The 12,181-nt window shown below is 38.4% G+C and overlaps 1 protein-coding gene across 4 annotated transcripts in view; it reads left to right on the top strand.

The window, feature by feature from the left end:
* The window catches only part of LOC116659869, a 422,086-nt gene that overhangs the window by 33,554 nt on the left and 376,351 nt on the right, over window positions 1-12,181 (top strand). For all 4 annotated transcript variants that reach the window (XR_004315229.1, XR_004315230.1, XR_004315231.1 and 1 more), the window contains exon 3: window positions 5,353-5,482. The gene's annotated coding sequence lies outside the window, so the exon portion shown is untranslated. The remainder of the gene's footprint in view (window positions 1-5,352; window positions 5,483-12,181) is intronic.

Raw genomic sequence — 12,181 nt, 5'->3', positions numbered from 1 at the left:
CTTGACCATACTGAAATTTTCCCTAGAAAGTTAAGACTTGGTGAATATTTCATTGTGTGGAGAAGAGAGAAAAGGGAAGGACTGCATGGATAAGATGGAGTTGTAGTGCTACGCCTGAACGAGGAAGATCTGCAGCTAATGCCAGGAAGCAGCATGGGGCCCAGTCATTCTTCTCATACTGTCTACTCTGGACAGGTCCTCCTCATGTGCTGGCCATCAGCAGGAGTGGTACCCAGTTGTGCCTCAGATTCACTTGGTCCTTCCATCTATCCCGTGTGAACAGTACACTTTCCATGGTCATAAATGCTCTGTAACAGAGAATAGTGTGCAGAACACCTGGATGGCTAGGGGTGTGGTAGGGCCAGAAAGACTAGATCAGATACTCAGTGGGCCAGTGGTGAGGTGTATCTACCTTTACATGAAGAACTAACATTTGTATAGTGCTTTATGACTTCTAGAGTGCTGTTGTATGCATTTTGATGAATCCCATTATGCTACAGAGATTATGTTATTAAGTCTGAGGTGCTACTTACAGCTAGTATGTGGCCATGGTGGAACTTTAGCCAGATCCTGCCTAACTGCCAATATTAGGCTTCCTCTACCATCTCTATGGTTTGCCCCTGGGGAATTACAGAGAATCCACCAGCTGGATGCCCAGGGATACTCCCATGACCCTAAGGAACCAAGGCTTGCCTTAGGGTTCAGAGTCAGGAATCATCTAATTTGCCTGCAGAAGACTCAGAACCCAGCATCAAGCTCTGAGAATAATTCATCTTGTTCTTCAGACCAAACGTGGTAACAAAGGACCAAGTTGGAATTTTTATGGGCACAGAAAACAGGCAAGGCTAAGTGGCTTTCAAACATTCAGTTTGGATAGGAATGAAAGCAGTAGCAATAAAGGCTTTGGAAAAATAAATCATGTACAAAGAAGAGGCAATATAATGTAATTTTGGATTAAAATCACCAGCCTAGAAATCAGGGTACTCAGAAACTAGGGCTGAAAACAATTGTGTAAAGTTAGGAATGTCACTTACCTTCTTTAGGCTCCTCTTACCTCATACCTGTAAAATGGAAATGATATATGGTCTACCTGGAAAATACATAGAAGTTTTTAGAAAAGGAAAAATGTACTATGTGAATGCAACACAGCAGTATATTTGAAAATAGACAAATCTGGAATGTGTGTGTTGTGGGTAAATTTATATCCCTCCCAAATTCAAGTGTTGAAGTCCTAACCTCCAGAACTTCGTAAATGACCTTATTTGGAAATGTCATCACAGTTGTAATTAGTTAAGATGAAGTCGTAATGGAGTAGAGTGGGTCTTATAATCTTATAAGGGCTGGTGTCTTTCCCAATAAAAGGGGAAATTTGGACACAGGCACACAGGGAGTATGCCATGTGAAGGCTGGAGTCATGCTGCCACGATTCAAAGAACTACCAGAAGCTAGGAGAGAGACCTGCAATGGATCCTTGTCTGGTGCCTTCAGAGGGAAGCATGGCCCTATTGACAACTTGACCTTGAACTTCCAGCCTTGAGAGCTGTGAGACAAAAAATTTCTGTTGTTTGAACCACTCAGTTTGTGCTACTTTGTTACAGCAGTCCTAGGAAACAAATACAGTATCCCCAAAATAGTGTTCCTGTACTGAGGAGTGCCTGGACACCCTATTTTTGTAGTCATCTTATGTGACAGATCCAACAATTCCCTTAGAAGTCCAGACAGTGAACATAATAACACCCTAGTGAAGGGCAAGAAGATGGGTTCTGTTTTCCAGTATGTAAACTTCTTGATTTACAGATAAAACTGAACTCCAAGGAGGTGATGTAGTTTGCCAAGGTCTTCTCAGGACTATAGCTAAATGTGTCAAATTATTGGACCCCAAATAGTGGCTAATTGCAAAGCCCCTCCTAGTGTTGGTGGGGGTGGTGTATACGGATGTTCATGTAATCAATTATTTCTTACTGAATGTTGATTATGCAAAGTTCTGATCCCCTCCCTCAGAATAGTGAACATGTCCATGGAAGGAAAGTTGTGGTCAGAAGCTGCCAACTACCGTTTTTCTCCATATTTGGGCATCTTGAGTAGAGAAAGCAAGGAGGAGGATGGGATGAACCGATCTATGGGTCCTACTTTCTTTTCTCTACTCCTCACCTCTTTTTTCAACTCAGGATTTTCCTTTTCACCCACGTGCCTCATCCTAGATTTGGGCAAGAGGAGCCCTTGACCTAAGGCTCTGTTTTAGAAGATCTCATGTAGCACAAACACAGCTCACACCTCAACAAAACACTTCTTCACATCTCTGTCCTGGGTGGGACCATGTAGCGGAGACAGACACTATATCAGGGCATGGAAACCATTTGAGTGGCCGAACTCTTAGAAAAGAGAAAGATGAATTAATTAAGAAGTACTTCCTCCCAGGTAGCATGAAGTCAATAGATTTTACAGAATGAAATATGTAAAATTTCAAGAGGGGGCAAGAGGGCATTCAATAACTGGCACAATGTGGCAACTGAGAAATATTTTGCAATGTGAAAAATTCATATTACTTTTAAATTTGTTCACCTGTAGATCAAGATCTATGCTGTCCAGTACGGTAGTCTTAGATAATCTCATGTGGCTGTTTGGATTTAAATAAACTGAAATTAAACAAAATTAAAAATCCCGGAGGTCCTCTGTTGCGCTCACCACATTTCAAGTTGGGCATGGCTACCATGTTGGACAGTTCAGATGTAGAACATTTCCATCACTGCAGAAAATTCTGTTGGACAGCATTGGTCTAGATGTGATGAATGTGGAGCACGATACTGATTTTTTATGTTGTCAATTAGATGAGCACTGAAGCTAGGATTGCAAATAGTTTTATTTTTACAAGAATATTTAATACAATTTAACAAATTCTCCAAAAAAAAAAAATTCAGCTTACTTAAGTAATTAAAAGATCACTCAAGAAAGGCCTAGGATAGTGCCACAAACTTGGTGGATAAAGAAAAAAGTGTGCAAATTAGAATGTTGGCCGAAGTACAGAAATATTTTGTATGCCACGTAAGGGACGTCAACCTGAATTTGTTACTAGAATGGTTGCAATGAAGCTCATAGCAGTGACATTGGGAAGAATTCAGAAATTATATATAATGTTTTCTGGATCCAGTCAATGGAGGTTCATCTTGGTGAAACGCATATCAAGTCCAATTTCATAACTACTTTCAGACACATGTTGAGAATAATGACTAAATGCTCTTAAAGCAACGAAATTAAATTTAGATAGCACATGAGATTCACTAGGAGAGAGAAATGAAGCACAGTTCTTAGGAATTTGAACGTTTCATAAAGAGATGCTAAATGTACAATGCAGTTGTGCCCTGTGTGATACAATTAAGATATTTTATGACATTTTTGTGATAATAATTTATTATATGTAACCACATTAAAAGTAATATGCAAAACTGTGGTTAATTTCTGAATCTAAGCATTGCTTAAAGAATTCATTGACAATTCTAGCTGCTGTTGCCTCAGAAGAGGGAAATGTCTCTAAATTGAATTTAATTAAAGAAACTAAGAACTATGGTGACTCAAGAAAGTTCGTCTAATTTGGTTTTGCTGTCAGTAGAACCCAAATTATGTGGAAAAATCTTTAACAATGTGATTAGCGATGTGCTGAAATAAAGGCAAGAAATATTTCCATGAAAAAATATCATAATTTAAGAATTGTATGTCTGTACTTTAGAACTCATTCTGACATTGGCTGCTTACTAACAGAACACTGTAACTTGAATTAAATTCAATTATCTTTGTTATTATATTGACTTTCAATCATTTAAAATTAATGGTATTAAAAATATTTTTCAACTTTTTGTTGTTATAAAGGTATACTTTTCAAGGAAGGAGGATAGAACATATTTTAACCAGCAGTTTGTCAGCTTGATTTGTACCTTTAAAATATATTGTTGGTATGTGGGTCTCCGCTTGTCTCCTGGCCTTTGGTCTAGAAATAAGAGTGGGCCTGGACCATATGACCCAGTAATCCTGCTCCTGGACATATATCTAGAAGGAACCCTACTTCAGAAAGACACCTGCACCCCAATGTTCATAGCAGCACTATTTACAATAGCCAACACATGGAAACAGCCTAAATGTCCATCAACAGATGACTGGATAAAGAAGAAGTGGTATATTTATACAATGGAATACTATTCAGCCATAAAAACCAACAACATAATACCATTTGCAGCAACATGGATGTTCCTGGAGAATGTCATTCTAAGTAAGCCAGAAAGAGAAAGAAAAATACCATATGAGATCATTCATATGTGGAATCTTAAAAAAAAAAAAAAATAGAAGAAGAAGAACATAAATACAAAACAGAAACAGACTTATGGACATAGAATACAAACTTGTGGTTGCCAAGGTGGGAGGGAGTGGGAAGGGACAGACTGGGATTTCAAAACTTGTAGATACTGACAGGCATATGTAGAATAGATAAACAAGATTATACTGTATAGCACAGGGAAATATATACAAGATCTTGTGGTAGCTCACAGCAAAAAAATTGTGACAATGAATATATGTGTGTTCATGTATAACTGAAAAATTATGCTCTACACTGGAAGTTGATACAACGTTGTAAAATGACTATAACTCAATAAAAAAAACTGTTTAAAAAAAAAAAAAAGAGTGGGCCTGGCTCTGTCAGTCCTTCTGGAGGAAGTAAAAATGATGCCTTTTCCCACGGGTTAGTTACAGCCTCCTGTTTCAGACCCCCGGGCAGCTGACAGAGGTAAGTACCCTGAATTCTAGTTCGACTTCCCAGCTCAACTATAATAGCCACATAATTTCAGACATTTGTGGGTTGAGAATATTTAGAGAAGAGAAGATTGTGCTTAAGTGTTTGCAACTTCAGTGGATACTGACTAGTCATATTTCATCTCCACAAATACAAAACAAGAGGAAGGAGACACTATTAGGCTGTGGTTTGAGGGATTTCACTCATGACCCAGGAAAAATGTGTTTGGCAGCAGAGTATCCTTAAACCTTGGAATCAGTGATTAAAGGGAAAGGTGGGAGCCTCCACCCCCTCTTCTCTTGGGCTATGACCAGATTTCTCTGATTTGAATGTTATGGATCTGGGGTAGTCCTGTCTGAAAGCAGGGGAATGGGACAGAGGACCTTTTCCCCCCAGTTTTAGTAAAGTATAATTGACAGCAGTTGGAAATATTTACAGTGTATAACTGGATGTTTTGATATATTTGCACATTATGAAATAATCAAGGCAGTCAAGCTATGTGACATATCCATCACCTCAATAGTTACCATTTTCTTTTTTTTTTTTTCTCTCTTTTTTTTCTCTCCTTACAGGTCTAGAAGATTAGGATGTCGTGGCCTGCTACTTAAGCACTGCACAGTCATGTCACTGCAACTCAAAGCAGGGAATGAGTCTCACCACAGTTTCCAAGGAAGTAAGGAATGGTCTGCATGCGTTGTAAAGGTACACGCTCTTGCTGTTTTGCATTCTTGTTCAGTGCCAAAGGGACCCCTTCCGTACTTGGGCACCTGGGGGCCCTGGGGTTCTGTTTTACCAATGACCTAATCCATTAGGAATGACCAGCAAGAGAGTGGCCTGAATTCTGCTCGCACGGGACACACGGCTGCAATGTGTTGTAGTAAGGAACGCTTCCTCCGCCGCGCGTCCTAAGTGAAAGTGAGCTCTGGCCTGGGCTGGCTTTCTGTCCATCCCAGGCTTGGCAGGCACCTGTCCCCAGAGGGGAGGGACGTTCCTGGAGCCACAGTTTGAAAGGGCTCTGGGCTCAGGTTTCCCAAGAGCAGCTGCTGGTCCTTGAGGCATCTGAAACCTTTGAATAGAACATGTGAGGTGTCTGTCTGACTTACAAGGAAAGCTCTTCGGCTCTGAACTCTGGGAGTGAAATGGCTTTGGAAGGGAGAAATGAGAGGCAGCAGGAAATGGCAGAGGCCCCTGGGTGAAAGGGGCGGGCATCTGTGGGCTGAGGTGGCAGAAGGAGGGACATGCTTCTAAAAAGAGAAAGGAACCACTTCAAATTAGTTTCTGTTCTGTTTTTGCTTTTTGCTCTGTTCGTGTATGTCAGAAGGAAATGGTCATGGTGACAACTGGGTAAAAAGAAGGCCTGGGGCCCCTTAGAGGGTGAGTTGCTTGAGGCAGAGGCTAAACGAAGACAGAACCTGTTTCATTTAACACTACTGCAGGGCCAGGCCCCAGGATGCTGAGTATGTAGGAGGTGATCAGAGAATGCTGTCCAATTTACCATTGAGTGAACGGCTCAGCAAATCTGAATTTCGTGTGTGGCCGTGTGTTCTAGTGGAAAGAGCTTAAAGGTTCAAACAGACATGTATGGATTTGAGAGTAGTGGCTCTTGTGTGATCTCAGTGCTTTTCACCTCAATTTTTCCATTTTTAAGATTTGCTTAGTTTTAACCACTTTGCTTAGTTGGGTGAGAATTAAATAATGTGCCGTATGTAAATTCCAGGTATGTGATTTATTCTGAGGACTTAATTTTCTCTAGTCCTTTTTTTTTTTTTTTTTTACCTTTCTATAAGCTGGGGAAGTATAGCTGTAATACTCCAGACCATAGAATCTGCTTCTTGTTCTCAAAATTATCTGATACTTAGAAACAAGGCAAAGGGGAGTATCTCTTCAGTGTCGTCCTGGAACACCAATAGACCTACCCAACAACTACCTAATAATCAAGGAGAAAATGCCTGTATTTAACGTTATATTTCTTATAGAACACAGCCCTAACTCTTTCATGTTACAGTTTAACTGGTAGATTTTTGTTTAATAGAGATGCAGATTCCAGTCTAGGAGAAAATTTAACTGCAGAGGAGTTTATTCGTTTTCTACCTAACCTAGCAATTTTGCTCGAGTCTTCCTTCTTTAATTTCTATAAATTTTCAGTTACTCAAATGCTTTTTGATAATATTTTTATGATTCTGCTGATTCCCTCTTAAATTAGATAAATTGATCATTCTGTATTAAATTAGCTAAATAAATTGATCATGCGGATCATGTTTTTAACTTTTTGAAAATCATACTTTGACAGTATTTAGCGATCTCCACCTTTTGCTAGCAATGCCCCAAACGTACTGGGCACCCAGCATCAATTTGTTTTTGAATAAATAAGTGAAGAATAAACTAAAGCATGAATTACTAAAGGAGGCTGGAGGGAACCCTAAGTCCTGCAAGTTTTTGATCCCACCCATTTTCTAATATGTTCCTTGGTAACTTCAGTCCTAATCATTGCATTTCACACTAAGTGCCAAACCAGAAGTTTATGTGTGACTCACACATAAACTTTTTATCAGTGTGAGAAGATGTTGGGAGTATTATATGCAGTTGAAGAATACTGTCGGTTGAGTCTATGCTTGGTTGCAAAGCCTCCATCGGTCCGTGGACTCAGAGACCCATGTTAATTCAGTCTAGGCATTGATGGCTGGAATTCCGTGCTTTCAACTTTTAATATCTACCATCTGGTCCACCTCTTAACCTTTTTCTCTACTCAAGTGCATAGTTTCCTTTTTTCCCTCCTTCCCTCCCTGTTTCCACCTTGGAAGGCATCCTACTAACATCTCTTGGCAATTCCCAGAGTTTATATGTGAGCATCCAGTGTTTTTACTTGATACCCTTATACTTCCTTAATATACAAACACCTTTTTAATTAATTAATTAATTAATTTATTTGTTTACTTACTTACTTAAAAAGGCAAGTCTGCATCACTAATCAGTTAGGGATTGAGTTCTGCCACATGTAATTAGAAGACGTCATTGGAAGTCCTTAGGAAGGGGTTCTGGGAAAGCTCTTTAAAAAGGAGATGCACTCAGCTAAAATGTGCTCTTTGCCTTCACCTTTCTCCTCCATTCTACTTAGATTGTGAACTTGATGCTGGAAAAGGAGCATTCATTTTGCAACCACAAAAAAAATTTTTTTTTTTTTGAAAATGAAAACCACATGGCAAGGAAGTCTCTATAGAAACACACAAGAAACCTGGGTTGCTGGTAGTGTCATTTAGCTGCCAAATAAGGCCTGGACTTCCTGCATCAGGACTTCTTGTTAGGCGAAAAAAATAGATCCTCTGATTGTTAAAGAATCATTTTTTTTTTTAAGTCATATTACATGTAGCAGAACTCAAATCATTCCTTTCTCTGCAATTTTTGGAATATTTTGAGGAGGACAGGTATTAACTCCTCTTTAAATGTTTGGTAGAATTCACTTGTGAAGCTGTCTGGTCCTGGATTTTTGTTTGTCGGGGGTTTGTTTTAAAAATTACTGGTTCATTTTTATTACTGATAGTCTGTCTCTTCGTATTTTCTATGTCATTTGGTTTTGTTTTAATACAGAAATATACCACCTATGTCTGATATATTCTCAAAATTCACAGTTTATAGACAAATCAATAAATATTTATAAGTTATTATTTTAAGTTAAATGACCCTATATTATCAGAAATCATTAATTAGAGCATCAAGAAATGGCATATGATCTGACATGTTAGGCAAATACCAATTATTCAGTTTACTGGCTATGTGATCTTAGACAAGCTTGTTTAAGTCTCATTTGTCTTAATCTCTAACATGAGGATAAAAGAATAACACTGTCTAAGCATGGGTTCATTAGGAAACAGTCTATGACAAAACTCACACATTAAGGCTTTACTAAAAGGGCTAGTGTCGGCAGTTAGAGTGGGAGTGAAATGAGAAAAAATATTTAATGAGTTTTTCATAATGTTAAGTTTATAGTAGAATTTTAGAATTCTGAGATAATTTCCTTCTTAACTGTGTTAAAATATTCTTTGTATTATGAAATTATGGTGATAGTAGTTTGAGTTTACTTTTGAATGCTGTCATTGGAAACAAAAGAATTAGAAATTTGTATCCCTGTGTTGGTTCATAGATTTTAGAAATGTCTCTGGCCTTTGTAAAACACTTGATCGCTAAGATTTCTTCTTCACCTGATATTATTATGGGAAGGTGAGATCTTGTTTACTTTAAACAAGTCGTGTAGCTTCCCGTAATATTTCTAAGACTTGCTATCATTAAAAGAAATGGCTATGTTTGAAAACCTTGTGTATGTAAGTGAGCTCTTTTATTTTATTCTCATTAACTCCAGGTTTTAAGTAGCTTCTAGGATAAAGGAGAAAAAAACTTCCTTTCACCATAAAAAGAGACAACACTGTGTGACCTATGTCAAAGGTTCACGTAATATCATAAGCAGGTTCAGTGCCTGGAATATATTAGGTGCTCACTACATGTTTGTGGAATGCATTTAGACAAAGTTCCTTCTCATTTCCTGTCTTTCATTGGTCAGCCTCACCCTCTGGGGTTTTAACTCACCAGCATTTCACAGGTTTGTAGAATGAAAGAAAAATATAGATCCGGTTTAGTTGTCTATAATTTCTCTATATCATAAAATATAACTAGTAATAACCCTATGGGTGTTACATCAGAAAATTATGTGAAGCAGGTTTAGAAATCTTTTTGTATAATTGTCATTACTAGGGGATGATGGGAGTGGACGGTAGCAACAACAAGCAAAGCAAGCCTTCTAAAAGAGGAATCACACATGCTTCACATTCCCTTAGGAGGCTGAAGCAGAGATAAAAGTATTAGCCTTAATTCTCTTTACCACGACAGATGACCGTGCTTTGTCCAAGACAGTTGCTAAGAAAATATACTCTTTCAGGAAGAACCCAACAAAGTCAGAGGGAAAGTAATAAACTGAGTATCAAACAGAAAAAAAGACAAGTGATTGTGAAACCTCTTTATGTCTCATAATGTAATGATGAGATGACACTAAATTTCCAATGAGTCAACACTGATTTGCAGAAAGGTAATTGAAGTATGTTCCCAGTCACCTGTGACTGCCCATTTTTTGAGTTTATTTTATTTAGGCCACTGTAGTGTCCAGAACATTTGATAATTAGGTTTAAATCCAAGCACTCTGTTTTTTGTTGTTGTTGTTGTTGTTGTTGTTTTCTGGAAAAATGGCTTAAGTTGGAAGGTAGCAGCTAAACAAATATTTGGAGTTGGTGAAGGAATAGTGAGTAGGTGAATTTTAGCTAGCCTTTGACAAGATTGGGCATCAAATGATGTTGAGTATTAAATCAATGATATGTGTGTGTTTGTGTGTGTGTGTGTGTGTTGTGGGGCTACACTTTGAACTTGGTCCACATGATTGCATTGTGAAAACTTTCCTGTATTCCAAGAAAATGAAATATATACATGGAGCTTTCAAACATGAGCTCTTCCAACTTGATGTTGCCCAGCTCAGTGAACACCCACAAGGAAACCCACACTAAGGTAGATGTACGGATATTTCCACTGAGTAGCTCACAGCTGCTGCTTATTATGGGCCATTCTGTTCTGTGGTCACAGGTCTGGGTATAATAGTTTGTAATATTTTACAGTGTTGAAGTATCCTAGGAAGAAGTCTCTGCCCTCACAATCAAGGACTAATAACGCCCCCAGATTTTATTGCTTGCAGAAATAGAGTCATGGCTACGACATTTATGACTACATTTTGCAGAATAATCTTTTCCCCTTCATTTTTCATTTATCTCGACGTGGGTCACAGATGATCACATATTTATGGATAAGAACTTCTTGAGACACTCTTTTCTTGTTCAGTTACATCATTGCTGCATGCTTCAAGGCACACATTTGGATGAGTACTGAAAGGACTTAAAATGAGCAGATATTATTCTTTCACTGCAAAAAAATAATATGTGCTCATTATGAAAAAAGTGCTCTTAGGAAAAGAAAAAAATCATCTATATTCTCATCACTTGGTGATAATCAATGTTAGCACTTGAGTGTATTTCCTTCTGTTTTTTTTTAATGAATCCTCTATTTTTTTTAATATGCAAGTTTCTATAGGACCTTGAACTAGACCTTAACGATTCTTGTTAATAAGTGATAGAAAAAGAGGCTAGGATAAATGAAAACCAAAGAAAGATGAAAACTTTCACTGTAGCTGATGGTTTAAAATTCTTCATATTCAGACTTAACTGATAATATTTAGTCCTAGGATTTGAACTCAAGTTTGTGTGATTCCATATGTGTTTCTTCTTCTGCTGCTGTGAAGACCTATCATATATCCACCTCCGTAGTAGCTGTGGAGGGGGCTCAGTAAATGATATCTTTGAACTCTACACTCAAAGAGCAGAGGAAACAAGGCCAAATACAAGAAATAACAATGACCCATGTAGGCAGGAAGGTATAACTCAGCGGTAGAGTGGGTGCTTAGCATGCACGAGGTCCTGGGTTCAATCCCCAGCACCTTCATTAGGAATAAGTAAGTAAATAAACCTAATTACCTCCCCCAAGCAAAAAAATGTAAGACAGTATATTAACTCCTTAATTATCTCCCCTCAGCAGATTGAGGCATGCCACAAGAGTGACTTTTCCAGATAATTGAGGTAATGCTTCTGCAAGGCTTAATACAATTTCGATTTTCTTCATTTTTTTGGTGAGAAATCATGTACTAGGACAATATATTATTTTCTGCATTCTTAAGCAGACAACATTGGACATAATTCTACCTTTTTTTTTTTAAAGATTGAGACATCATTATTTTTGCTCATGAAGGTCCTTAAGACTTCAGTTTATTTCTTCTGTCTCTCTCTTTCCTCTTAGTCTGGATCTCAGTCATCACTTCTGCCATATTTGTGGACCCTTTCTTTCCCTTTTCTTTTCCTGGTTTCTTCTTCTGTTTGCTGGTGCTGGTCTTTCTGGCCTAAAAATAGATGATGACTGAACAAGTTAAAACTGTAGTCAAGGTCTTGTGTCCATAGAGTGCAAGTCTTAATAAGGAGGCTGTTTACTCTATTTTCCTGTTTACTTTGATTGTGGATGTTTTCAGGGTAGCAGGGGAAGGGCGTCTGAGCCAGAGCCTGACTGACCCCCAGATAAGTGAGTATGAAGAACTGTAGTAACAATTCTTCAAGAAAGTCAAGTGCGTCAAGAACAGATGGAGGTAGTAAAGGCTGGGTGGTCAGGGCTGGAGCCAGGTCTCTGGGAATATTTAGACTGGAGCTTGGGGAGATTCAGAAGAGGAGATAAATGACAGGAGACAAAGCCTGCAAAGAATGAGAGCAAGTGCCAGAAGGGAGAAGGAAATGAGCTGCCACGCATTATGCATCATCTACAGTGTGACTA

The sequence above is a fragment of the Camelus ferus genome, chromosome 25, assembly GCF_009834535.1.
Source record: "Camelus ferus isolate YT-003-E chromosome 25, BCGSAC_Cfer_1.0, whole genome shotgun sequence".
Classification (NCBI taxonomy): domain Eukaryota; kingdom Metazoa; phylum Chordata; class Mammalia; order Artiodactyla; family Camelidae; genus Camelus; species Camelus ferus.
The sequence above is the reverse complement of the archived record's forward strand: the minus strand, read 5'-3'. Positions and strand labels throughout refer to the sequence as shown.